General features: G+C 36.5%; 1 protein-coding gene across 3 annotated transcripts in view; it reads left to right on the plus strand.

Annotated features, from left to right (window-relative positions):
* The window catches only part of LOC124635640, a 112395-nt gene that overhangs the window by 38406 nt on the left and 59564 nt on the right, over positions 1-14425 (plus strand). The gene's annotated exons all lie outside the window — the stretch shown is intronic.

Consider the following 14425-nt stretch of genomic DNA (forward strand, 5'->3'; position numbering starts at 1 on the left):
TATTACTCTTTTGTGCTAATTAAACTACACAGTTGCGTCGACATTTGGTTAATAATAACTAAAATATTAGAAGGCAGTACTCCTTGATACGGCACGTATTGTGAGGAGGTTTCTGTCTCTGGGACCCTAACCACCGGTACCTTGGACCCTGTGCCCGATATCGGTGGTAACCTATTTTTTATATTTTTAAATGTTTTTTATTTTTATATTTAATATTTAAAAATGTAAATTATATGTTCTAAATAAATAAATGACCACTAAAATATTATTAAGTTCCTAAGTCCTACTGCAAAATATAATCTGAGTAAGTGTTCCTTAAAGTATAGGAAGTAAAATTGCCCTTAGTCACCAAATCGTTTAAAAATTTACTGGGGTGCTGTCCCTATAAAAGATAATAATATTTTTATATTCTGGTTGTCTAACTGAAACAACGTAGATAAAGTCAGCTGCAATAAAGGGTAAGCGCTTTTGAACGAAACTATAAACATACTTATGCAGCCAACTATACTTACATAAAAAAAAAAAATATTACGTTACCTATACGCGGTCATGAAATTGGAAAAGCGTAAAATATTAAAAATGGAAGCAGCACAAAGCTGATCATCAAATTGATGAGGTCAAGTATGACATGAGAGCAGCATAGCTGCTCATGAAATTGAGATATAGAATTAGAATCCCACATTTATCTATGTGTAGACAGATGTTTTAGAAAGGTTAGCGGTTGTTTTGCAAAAGGAAAATTGCATCGACTAGAAAACTGTTTGTGAGCTGCTGTCACCTTGGTGAAAGGAAGAAGAGCATGAGTTGAGGGTCAGGGACTCTTCTATTTTATGGTGATGCAGAATGTCACAGCTTCAAAATATATAGTGCAAAGTTAGTGACACCTGTTAAAGTGCGTTCGTTGCATAATATGGTTCTAATTAGTTAAAATCTGATTCGTAATGTTACTTTACACCTTCGTTATAATCAATATGTAACCATGATACTAAAAAGCTTACCATCAAAGCATAATAATTCTTTGACTACTTAAATTTTTGAAAACCACATTAGGAAAAGCAAACAAACATTACAGAACGCAATGTCCGGTGATAATAGTGTTCTTGGATGCCTAACCGAAATATAAGTATTCCTATCGCACTATTATATGCAGTAAGGTATTCATATGTTGGGTGTTGAATGCTAAGAAGCTTACAGTTTCTTGACTAGATATTGGACATACATTGATGTAGGGTATTTAAAGCCTATATCAGAATTTCAGCGAGTGTACTAGCAGAAACGTGCAAAGTACCAGCGCTGATCAATAGGGTTGAAGACCAGATTGTTTGTTACATTGCTGAGATAATGATAGGCTTTGATATTCCACTCTCAAATTAAAAACTACATATTACCAAAATTAGTTGAGTTAGCATTCTCTTGCTTACAAGGCACACAAAGTACTTAACTCGTACATAGAACTACAATTTAAACCATTAAATTGGTGACAAAATATGTGATCGCCATTAAATTGGAGACAAAGTATGTGGTCACCATTAAATGGGTGACAAAGTATGGAGTCACCATTAAATTGGAGACAAAGTATGTGGTCACCATTAAATGGGTGACAAAGTATGGAGTCACCATTAAATTGGAGACAAAGTATGTGGTCACCATTAAATGGGTGACAAAGTATATGGTCATCATCAAATTGGAAACAGTCCATCTAGGTCACCATTCAATTGGGACGATCTTATGTGATTACTTTCCTCGTACGGCTCGTACGGTTTTGAATGAGTGAAAAGCATTGATGAGGTACCCTAATGCCGATCTTTTACCTTGGAACAATGCATTCTGTATCAGTTTTAAGTGAAGTCGAACCAAGCAAGATGAGTGCTCATTATCTGAAGGTACAGCAATATTTGAGACTTGCTTGATTTCACATGGACTGATTGGCGGGATGTCTGCCAAATGGACGGATCATCTCTAGTGTAGATATAATACAGGGCCGGAACAGCGGCTACAAAACCTGAAGTTAAACTTGCCGGCCTGATATCACTGCTACGAATTTGTCTTGTTGACCCTGAAGCAGATGCTGGTATGTTACCGTCTGCAAAGGGACGGATTTTTATTTATGTTTATTTCACAAGGGAAGGGATGTAGTGTCCTGCAGTATCACCGATATCTGTCGTCTCCTTAAATGGAAAGGGAAATGAAATGGAAACGGAACAAAGTAAATCAGTTTGATGGCAGTGTGATCGGTGGACTGATCTGATAGCGTGGTTTTGTTGTGCTGCAGGTGTTTGATAGATCTTTAAGAAATTACCAAAATATTTATGAGTTTGATTGTTGGACTTTTTGAAACAAGGTTAAAATCAAAACAACAAGGGAGAGATGTAGTGTATGCAGGTACATGTGCATCATTGTATAGGTTATGTCATTATTATGACGCCTCGTGCGCATACGTCACTCGGTTATAAATACCGGATCGAGCGGTGGGGAGTCAGTCGTTGTCAGACTGTCGACCTGTGTGGTGGTGCGTTGGCGAGTCGATTAACATAATAAAATGAGCGTACAATACAGACTTTACACGTGTTCTCACGGGTAGTCAGAAGCTAGTAAGTTTGACATCAGTCTTACCAGGGGTATTGGGCTGCCCGCGTAACTTTGCTCAGGAAGTCGGATGGGCGATCACTCCATGTAAAACACTGGTATTCAGCAACATCTTGTTAGACTGAGAGCCCACCGAAAGGCTAGGCAGATAATTATGCTTTACACGTGTTTTGAGTTCGTGGGTTTGTTATGGTTAGCTATTTTAGTATTTTATTGTGGGTTAGTTATTTATTCTTAAGGAGATGGTTCTTAGTTTTTGGTATTGACAGAATAACATAGGGGTGTAACAAGTAGAAAATATAAGAAAAACTTATTTTTATGTGCACTAAAATTAAGTAAGTAATTAATTGTAATGGTTTACTCTATAGTAGGTATAGAGTATATGTATATTAAATGAAATGATACTGAAAAAATGTCATGGCTAAACGCACACTTAATAAAAATGTTGTTTGGTCATCGCTCTACCGACCCCGCTATCTAAATTGGACAAATTGATAAAGACCGCTTTGTTTTCCATTCACATGTATAATACAATTAAATTATTCAACCTGTTTGTCTGTTTTTTATCGTGTTACGTATATTGTTTACTTGATAATTGATAATTAGTTTTTATCAACTGTAATATCGTTAGGTAGGTAAAGGCAGATAAGACATTGACCTCATTTACGAACGTTCCAATATTTTATCTATCTCTTGATTTGCGAATTAGAGATTGAATTTCGACAATAGCCCCATACAAGCAACGTCAAACTATCTCTGGTTAAGCGAAACAACAGATATATAAAATACTATCTTCCGCTCGTGGCTTCGCCCGCGTGATGTGCTGATAAAAAGTAGCCTATGTGATCCAGGGTATCCCCTATCTACATACTACAATCGGTTCAGCCCTTTTTGCGTGAAAGAATAACAAACATACATCCATACAATCTCACAAACTTTCACATTTATAATACCTATTAGTAGGAATTAGGATTGGGAACAGCTGTTAATGAAAGGATTAATATAAGCTCAAAATGAAATGACGAAAAGAAAAATATTGTGGTTTTTATAATCAGCACATGGTTTAGGAAACTTCCATAGGAAACATTTACATAGGACCACAAATAAACAGTGCCGGAATTTAAACTGTTGCTAAAAATACTATACTTTGACCATCGTACGAGTATTTTAAATAAGAAATAACGTAGTTTCTTATAGTGATGTATAGCAGTACCACCTGTCGTGTCACATTTTATCGATAAAGTCGATTATTTTGAACCAAAGCTTTCCAGTTTAGATAACTCGATAGTTATATAGTTGCCTATATAGTTTATTTAAAAGAACAAAGTCTTGTGTATTTTTTTATTCGCGGTTCAATTGTATGTTAATAGATTAAGAGTTCATCAAATCGCTTCATTATGGAATTAGCCAGGCCAGCTGTGTATTTTGCATAAGTATCTAGCTGACTACGTAACACAATACGTTGACTGAAAGAAGCTGTTTTAGTCTGAAATTACGTCCCACTCACCAACTTATTTTGGGCAGTCCGTACGTTCAATCTTCAAAAGATAGCGATGACTGTCTAGAAAAACAAATCAATGTCCGCAAATATGAAGAATTGTGTAACCAATGTTTACAAACAAAGCTATAGAAAAGCCGTTTTGCAAAAAGTTCAAACGTTCGGTTTTCAAATGCGGCGGCCATTGTTGCCATAGTCAACAAAGCAATAAAGACTCGACGTTCCACGTGTTCCGCATTATATCTCGTTCCAAGGTTATTACGAATAGCTAACAACCAAACCAGTTCCCTGGGACAACACTAGCATTCGAAATTTGAATCTATAAAAAATATATAATCTACCTACTTACTAAAAAATATACTTAACTAAAACCTTCGAAATCTGACAAACTCTGTACTGAAAACCACATCAAAATCTTTTCAGCCGAAGTGAGATATTTGTAATACAGGTCAGTACAGGTCAAATTAGATCCTCTTTTTTTGAAGTGGGTTAAAAATACAGTCATCAATGTTATTTGTTAAATAAGATAATAAATAAAACATTATTATCCAATTTGTATTATGGACTTCGGTACATCGAAATAAAATGTCGTAATGACATAAAAATAGTATAAACTCTGTCTAAACAACTGATTTCAATAAAATTACTTAGTTTGAAAGAATTTGATTCACAAATTGTTGATGTTACACTGTTGAATTAAATCGCAGTGACTCATTGCCACTGTAATCATTAATTCCATTGACATCATACGTACTGGCAAGCGGAATAGTTTAACGCCTTTAGAATGGCAGAGATTATTTAGAATAAAATATAATTTGTTCAAGCCTAGTACCAAGAATGTTATTATTATCTTCATAAACATATTTAAAATTAAAATAATAATATATGTTTTACAAGAAAACATGAATTAACATAATAATACATTAAATTATATTTTCGTAGCCAAACTGTATTACAAATTTTCCTTAACTTAAAAATAGACGAAAACGTCTTCCACGTGGAGAGACGGTTTTTTTTTATCAATTTGGATACAGGCCGAAAAACACAACAAATCAACAATATTTGTTTAGCTGAAAAAAATCAAAACCTTCATAAGACTTAATGCTAATTATATTTGATTAAATATTTCGCGTTACGAAAAGTATAGTGGTACCTAATGAATTTTGTGCAGTTGTCAGCTGTCAAATTTCAATGGAAAATATATTTTTTTGGACTTACTGACAGCACCAAAAAATTGTCAGACGAATGTCCAATTCAAATTGCGAATTCCTAGTATTTGAATATTTAAATTTGGAATTCTTGCACGGATTTCAAATGTTTTTTTTTCTCTGTTATCGCTTCGTTCGTGTTATGTTACCAATGTTCATGTTTCAAGGACTTGGTTCCCGCCATTTCATGCGACTTGCGTCTTCACGGAGGTGGTAAAGCATTTATATCTACATAAATACAGAAGCTGGTGTATTTATATTTTCAAAGCTCACAAGCTGTGAATGTGTTGCTGCTTCAACACGTGTTATAGGATCAATAATTATGATGTCATCGACAAATGTTTTGCTGTATGATATCTATGGTAATATATAGTGTTCATTTCATGCTGTATTGTTGTAAAACAGTGCCTTTTGGTGTTTAAAAATATACAGAAAGATAACATCTTGAGTTTATTTTTAATAAGCAAATATTTCGGGTCTCAGTTTCTACAATTTATGTGTTCAAAACATAAACGTTAGCACGTGCGTAACCTCGTGGATAATCGTTTGGGGCTTTTTAACGAACACCCACGAATTTCTGGACGAATGACGTAATTCTAAGGCCGGCAGCACACATCCGGTTTCCGGATACGGTTTCCTGATCAGGAATTCCTATTCGGGATTCCGTGACACTAGCGCACACATTCGGTTTTTTTTCATTCTAAATTTACATGGCCAGTACGTATAGAGCCACTTAAGTGAAAACACGCATCATGGAGGATGACTAGTTAATTGCGATTGCACTCTTACTTTCGTTAAAAAAGAAAAAAATTAAGCGGCGTTACTGGGTACACCCGTTAAATACACGGAGATTGGCCGAAAGTCAATTCTACATTAAAAGAGCCATGTTACGGGCGTACCCCGAAGAATTTTTTAAATACTATCGGATGTCCATCAAAACATTTGATGAACATTTGTTTTTAAAATTTCTATCTTTTTTTTTGAGATACGTCACTTTGTTATAGGACATGGGGCAATTTTGTATGGATTGTGATCCGCCTTCTTTAAACTATTTGGGCCTTACTACAAAAACTTTAAACCCTGTTTTACACTTGTCTAATAAAAGTTTGGCTGCAAAATGAACCATATGTCAACGTCATAATTTGTCATTTTTTTAGACAAGGCTTAAACTGACGTTTAAAAGTTTTTGTGGTAAGACGGTACATCTTTTATGTATGCAAATATGTATGTATATACTAGCTTCTGCCAACGGTTTCACCCGCATCCCGTGGGAACTACTTCCCGTACAGGGATAAAAAGCCGATAAGTAGCCTATAGCCTTCCTCGATAAATGGGCTATCTAACACTGAAAGAAATTTTCAAATCGGGCCAGTAGTACCTGAGATTAGCGCGTTCAAACAAACAAACAAACTCTTCAGCTTTATAATATTAGTATAGATTTGTTAATTGTTTAATAAACTGGATTTCATCTCTCAAAAAAAAATTATATACAAAAATAAAAACAAATATAAAAAAGCAAGTGACAAGCGGGCTCTGATACACGTCCATTCGGAACAGGGCTACCTTGATTCAGAATGAAAATTTCCGTATGTATGCGGCGGCCAAACCAAATTGTTCGCAAGCGCTGCGTTCGGAATGACGTCATCAGGTTTTATTCCGTTCTGAGTACCCGAACGAACGGAGAAAATTTTAAACCGAATGTCAGGTTTTTTTCCGTCCGGAAAAAGTAAGAACGTGTGCGCTCTTGTGAACATTTTGTATGAAAAAAGAGCATTCCGGTTTCCGAATCAGGAATCCTGATCAGGAAACCGGATCAGGAAACCGGATGTGTGCTGCCGGCCTAAACCAGAGTCAATAACAAAGCTTATAAAAAGCTCATTGTTATGTTATAACCAAAGACAACATTTGTGGTCAAAGTCCAAATCCGTATGTCACAGCGCAGATTATAAATAAAGAAAAAAAAATTGCTATCTCAATTACGATATTATCAACATAACATTCCGTGATAAATCTGTTTATATTACATTACAATACCTGTACTTTATCCTATATTACATAATACGTGCCTACATAATATTGTAACTACGAGTGTTCTCGCAACGATCAAGGTCGTCATTACTCGTTTATTTTCGACTCGAGTCGCGAATCGCGATCGCCGAGTCTATGGCCGAGTCGCGTACAAAACATCGATTCAGTGTGGAGGCACGTGCTATGCCGCTGTTGGTCTATCGATTACGTATTCATTTAAATTGAGAACGAAAAGAATTAGCTGAGGTTATGGTTCGTGTTGAGATATTTTTCTGTGTTAGTGTTACAAGAATTACAATTTGGACGTTGAAATTCTTGGTCTGTTTAAAAGTTTCTGATCTACCTAATTCTTTAAATAGAAAACCTGTCTAAAATCCTATTTATGTAGTAGTATTTCAGTTCTATCAGAAATCAATACGAATTAGCGCAGAAAGTAGGTAGGTACCTTGAATATCTTTATCTACGCTCCGTTTCAGACAGTCAAGAGCCAACAATTGGACGATTTACTGACTGTTTAATATAAATACCTAGAGCTTACGAGTCTATGTTTAGACATGCGAATACTAAAGACGTAAAAAAATACATAAAATGTTTAGCAGAGACATATCTGCACCTATCCATGTGTGAATAAGATATATAGGTCAGTAAATAGCACAGAATTTTCATACCACATCTAAACCACAAATAAAACCGCTCATATTTGCCTATGTATTTACTCTGCTCGTTAACATAAGTTATCAGTACATAAACATTGACATTGTGAGTGAACGCCGCCTTATATAACTCACGCTCAACAAAGGAGAATAAAGCTATTATTTGATAAGAATTTATTTTGCTTTGAAGCCTGAAGGCTGAGTGGAAATTGAATTTGTTCATCATTTTCAGATGGTTTTAGAATATTTAGTGTACTGAAATATCTCCATAATTATATCGATGACTGGAGTTTTTTTTTTATAAGTCGTGGTGGCCTAGTGGGCAAAGAACCAACCTCTCGAGTATGAGGGCGCGGGTTCGATTCCAGGTCAGGCAAGTACCAATGCAACTTTTCTAAGTTTGTATGTACTTTCTAAGTATATCTTAGACACCAATGACTGTGTTTCGGATGGCACGTTAAACTGTAGGTCCCGGCTGTCATTGAACATCCTTGGCAGTCGTTACGGGTAGTCAGAAGCCAGTAAGTCTGACACCAGTCTAACCAAGGGGTGTCGGGTTGCCCGGGTAACTGGGTTGAGGAGGTCAGATAGGCAGTCGCTTCTTGTAAAGCACTGGTACTCAGCTGAATCCGGTTAGACTGGAAGCCGACCCCAACATAGTTTGGGAAAAGGCTCGGAGGATGATGATGACTGGAGTTTTTAAAGGCAACTTGGTAAACCATTGCCCGAATAAGTAAGCTTGGGGCCCAAAGCGAAAAAAGCGCGGGACCCGGAGCGAAAGAAGGCCAAAGCCCTTTAACTCTTTAAAAGAAGTTGCGCAGGGACTCTCTAGACCTACTTGCGGCTCTTGTATATTGCCACTCTTGCTAATGATCTTAATTTTAAATTCGGATTTAAACAGAGACAACAGTCTAGGCACTTCATTAAACTCAGACTCAGACTTACCAGACAACAACAAGCCTACATCGGTACTTCTATTTGAATTAAGTGCATCTCTAAGATAGTTGTTTGCAAATAGTCTGTTTTATGCAAAACAGTTATCTCGATAGTCCCTTTATCTTATCTAGACAAACACTTGGAGATGTCTGAATCGAACTCAAATTGTGGCACAGACACGGAGAAAGGAAATATGAGCGGATATACGCATAATGCAAGTAGATCAAGCACCTTCTTCTAGGGCAAATTCGTGGTCGATGGGTAAGACCAAAACGAACTGTTACGAGTGAACTAATGAAACGTTTGGTTTCTTTGAGACATCTGTCAACTGTCTTTGGTGTTACTAAAAATGGTCGGGTCCAAAGAAGGCGTAAAAGGGCAGCAACAGTATGGTTCCTCATCCCTCGTACAACCGCATTTTGGCACGTAACTTTCTTAGGAGATTTTTCGTTATAGCACCTCCGCTAGTCACTTTGTTCTCCATGGGAACAGTGCATAAGTGGGCGGTATTAGGAATGTAATTGGTAACACCGCGTGGGTAGAAACAATTTTTCTTCGGTAATATTTGGGGCATGTAGAGGTAACGGTGTTAGTTGAAGTCTCTGTAGATTCACTAAAATCGGTCAGTGATAATGTTAATATGTTTTGGATTTCAATAGACTCTTCATAAGATGTGTAAATGTCGAAAATTAGGGTATCGTTAAATACAAATCGGTTGCGAATGACACCCTTATTATTTCTTTGTTATGGCAACTCTGAATAATGGTTTCATATCAATAAAAATGATCTAATGATCGTTTTCAGTTTCATTTCAATGGTAATCCATTCAATGACAATAAGCAATACTTACTCAATCAAAACATATTCTTTCACTTCACTTGAAACAATAGACAGGGAAACAAATACTTGAACATTATGTACCTAGATACCAGTCACGTAGGTACAGTAGACCGCACATCAGTGGTAACTGTCATGCACCTTAACTCAATAGTAATAAGTACGATTTTCCTATAAAACTGTTACCACTGACCTGAAGTTGACTGTACTTAGATACCAGTCACGTAGGTACTTCCTTTACACGTGGATCATCTTCAATTATCTGGCGAGTGCTATTACCGTCGATTCTGACGTTGCTGTACCATACTTCATCTGTTGCAGCCGTAAGTGTGAAATGCCTTAATCAACGAGACGTCTTATGACTGTTTCCGTTCATTAGAAGATGTAGTTATAGCTTACTGTTTAGTGGTAACTGCGCATTTAGCAGGTAGACTAGGTATTCTATTCTATCCGCTAATCATTTGAAGTGGTGTAATATCCTCAATACATGAATTTTGTTGCTAACTTTGACTGTGGCATGCGTCCATTCTATCGTATGAATATGGAAGGATATAGTAGAGAAGGACGACCAAAGAAGCGATTGGTGGACTGTGTGAAAGCCAACAAGGCTAGAAAGAAGGGTTCCTTCTATCTGGCAGAATTTTATTTGGCCGAATTTTATTTGGCATAACACACTTGGCATAATTTTTTTTCAACGAATGTTTTTAAGGCATAAAAAATATTTAGCATAATTATTGTTTCACCGAATATTTATATGCCCGAATTTACAGTTGCATACTTTTAAGATGGCAGAATTTTATTTCGCATAATTGCTTTTGGCATAGTTAGAGTTTCGCATTATTTCGTTTCGCATAATGTATATTTTGAGAAACTATTATTTGGTATAATCTCATTTGGCGTACTATGAAGATGGAAGAATTTAATTTAGATTCAATTTATTTAGCAAATTGTCATTTATAACCTTCAATTAAAAAACATTGTATTAAAAATTGAAGCTAGTTACGAAAACGAATCGCTGCAAAACCGACACCACGTAGTCTTGTCTGCCCTACCCCTAGAGTGCAATTCAAAACCGCGTAGGCGCGGAGGGGCGAGGCGGCCTGCGAGCTGAGGCGCAGGTAGTTTTAACGCTTGCCGACGCGGCTGAGGCTGGCCGGCTCGCCGGCCAGTAAGCCGAAGCTGCGGTGGTGAGCGTGAAAACCATCTGCGACGATAAGCTCGCATGGTACCGCCGGAGCCCCGCAGCGCCGGAGCCGTGACAGAAGCCATGCTTGCTCCATGTTGCATGCTTACTTCCATACTGCATGCCTGCTTGCATTCTGCATGCTTGAAATTCTGACTGACAACTTTCTGCTAAATGATGTTTCTACTATTTAAGTATTATGAATATGAAATTTATGCCTAAAGATGATTCTGCTTGCCAAAATTATGCGTTTTTAAATTATGCGAAATGAGTGTATGCCACACGATTTTCTGCGAAATGAAGGTTATGCCAACTGTTGGTATGCAAAATAAGATTATGCCATAAAAAGTTCTGCCATAAAGGGGGGACCCTAGAAAGAATGCTACTTGTGAGATGACGGTAAACAGAAGTGCATGGACGAAGAAAACATGTTGCGCCGACCCCAAATGAAAATTGTGATAAGGTTATATTATATATCAGTGGTATGCATATATTATATACATTTATATGGTATGCGCATATATGTATATATTATAGTTTGGGACATGGGCGTGGGACGATATAGAAGAAGGGAACGACCAAAGACACGATGGATGGAGTGTATGAAAGACGATATAGCTGGAATGATCTTGTGAGATGATGATAGAAGACATCAAAATTAAATTGATATAAAGCCAGGATGATGATGAGAATAATATTTTGATATACCGTAATTCAAACCCACCATATTTAACCGTAAATTAAAAGCAACACAAGTCGGATTACTACATAGTTTAACGACTTTTTTACGATCCAAAGCTACCTCGAGATTGTTAGCTAAACAGAGTGCCCAGTATATCTCGGTTGTTTATTGGTGCGGTGTTCACACATAAATGCCAACAATACGTTAAAATGCAGTACTATTAGAATTAGTTCTGTACTTTTCCGCAGTTTGATTTCTAGCAGACTGCAAATTATTTGTCGGCCGATAGTGTGATTAGACTCTTGATCATTATTAAGATATATGGTAGTGTGCACATTACAACGATCACGGATTAGCAGACTAAATTTGACGTCCTTTGATCTTCTCTTTACTTATCGACTAATAGTTTAGTCTCTGAAATGTCCATAGAGGTTGTAGCCGGCTCTTCTTCATGAGACCAACTTTTTGAAACCACGCAACTAGTGTGACGTTTCATTAGAGCCTGCAAAAGCCTATTTGAAATAAAAACATTTGACTTTGACTTTGACGTCATTTAAGTAGGATCGTTTTACTATCGGCCGATAGTTGGCTGACAGTTTAATCTCCACTCTGCCGCGCTCTCAAAGATAATGTCGGTCATTGTTAGCACAAATCATGTGCGTGACAGGTGATCTCCGTATTAACTATACAAATACACAGATTAAATATTATTTGCTAACATTCAGCCTTTATGCCTTTGCCTGGTATACTCTAAAGACAAACACGTGTTTCCTGTATAATGTTTTAGAAATATGTAGAACGTATACATACATAGGTACCGAGTCAAGGAGTAGGGAAAGATAAGCGGAGATGCCATAAGGCTGTGCTTATACCTATGGAACCCATGAACCAAAAAGTAAACTAACGAGTTCGGGTTCTTTGCTACAGTCAACGACTTTCGGCATTACAAAAAATGGGCGGGTTCCAAAGAAGGAGTATAAGGGTGGAGGCAGTAAAGTTCCTCGTCCCCCGAACACGCGCATTTTGACGCGCTACTTTCTTAGGAGATTTTCCGTTATGACACCTCCGCTAGTCATTTTGTTCTCCATGTACTAGGTACGTATTAGTCTGGTCTACATATAGGTCTGTTTTTATTTTGCAATTGTAATTCTAGTTTGTCACGTTGGGCCTCTGAAGTGCAGTAGGTAATGGATGCACTAAATACGTGCTTAGGTTTTGTATTGCACTTAATAGTATATTATTTATCTGTACCTAGTTGATAATGAGCGTCAATACCGTCTCATTCATATTATGTTTCTATGGTGTCATTTGAAAGAATAGTTGCCTATTGTGATACATATAACAATTTCTTTTCTTGAACACTACCTACGTCTATATCAATATATCTTATTTTTACTCTTGTTGTTTGAAATAGTCCACAAATCTCAGTGAAAGAAGGTTTTTAGGAGTCCAGTTTCAAACATTTATCATCGTATAACAAAAACTTTTAAACGTCTGTTAAACACTTGACTAAAAAAAACTGTCAGATTATGACGTTGAAATAAGTTTCGTTTTGCAGCCACACTTTTTTAGACAAGTGTTCAGATGTGTAAGTTTTTGTGGTAAGACTGTTAAGGTTGTGAGTTCCAAGCTTAGCAATCCCAATCGTCTTTGTCCTACAACATTTCGTTATTGATAAAGAATTATACAATTTTCTACCTTTCTTTGTACTTAAAGCACATGCTCAGACACATGATGTAGCACGTGTTTTACAGTTTCCTGATCAACTTCAATAGCTGTTTCCTGATCAGTATAGCAATTGGCAAGTTTATCAAGACTCTGTTTTCCGTATATTTTTGCCGCTGCTGCTCATAAAACGTCAATCTCTCCAAATTCATGCTTATTGTTGATACATTACAGTGGTTAGCAGACATTATGAAATACAAAGGAATTTTCATTATTGTTTTTTTCTCTGATTCCACTGTTTGCATTTTTATTCATTACAATACCAAAGTCAAAGGCAGAACTTTAATGGCCTTACTACAAAAACTTTAACCACTGTTTTACACTTGTCTAAAAAAATGTGGCTCCAAAATGAACCATATGTCAACGTCATAATTTGTCATTTTTTTAGACAAGTCTTAAACTGACGTTAAAAAGTTTTTGTGGTAAGATGGTAAGGGTTTACCTACCATAGAATTATCTTCCCCTTGTCTAGTCAGTCCCTATCGCTGCGTCGATATATGTATAGATTTATGCTAATCAAGAGTGTAAACCATGACATTTGTTTATTTGTTTAATCTATTACATTAATTATTTTTGGAATTAAAATATTTAAAAAACTTTTCTAGTAAAAAACCTACATAATTATCCTACCTAAACTACATATTTACAAAAATAAAAACTAAGCATTAAAAAACTCATCCGCATCGCTGTCAGCGGGGATCGTGCCCAAAAGGCTGGCTACATTGCCACGCTGAATGGCAAAGTTAATATTATAGAACGATATTCTAAGGAATAATACTGTCTTAGCTTATTTAAATATTGTATTAGCTTGTAACATTAGTCAGTAGGGCGTTGTCGCAAATCGCAAGGTCTCAACACTGACATTGACGAGCTAGTTACTGCGTTTTAATGTCAGTTACAGGGAAGTAGTAGATAATTATAACTGCAGTAGGTATAGTTCGGCCATTCAGAGAATGCGTTCCTGACACGTCGCGATTGAACTGACGACGTAATAACATTCATTGATTATTGATATAATAATGTTGTTTTAATGCTCCTCAATTGTTAAACGGTAAACAACCAGCAAAAATATTTTTATCGTAACTGCAA

Source organism: Helicoverpa zea, chromosome 13 (assembly GCF_022581195.2).
Source record: "Helicoverpa zea isolate HzStark_Cry1AcR chromosome 13, ilHelZeax1.1, whole genome shotgun sequence".
Classification (NCBI taxonomy): Eukaryota; Metazoa; Arthropoda; class Insecta; order Lepidoptera; family Noctuidae; genus Helicoverpa; species Helicoverpa zea.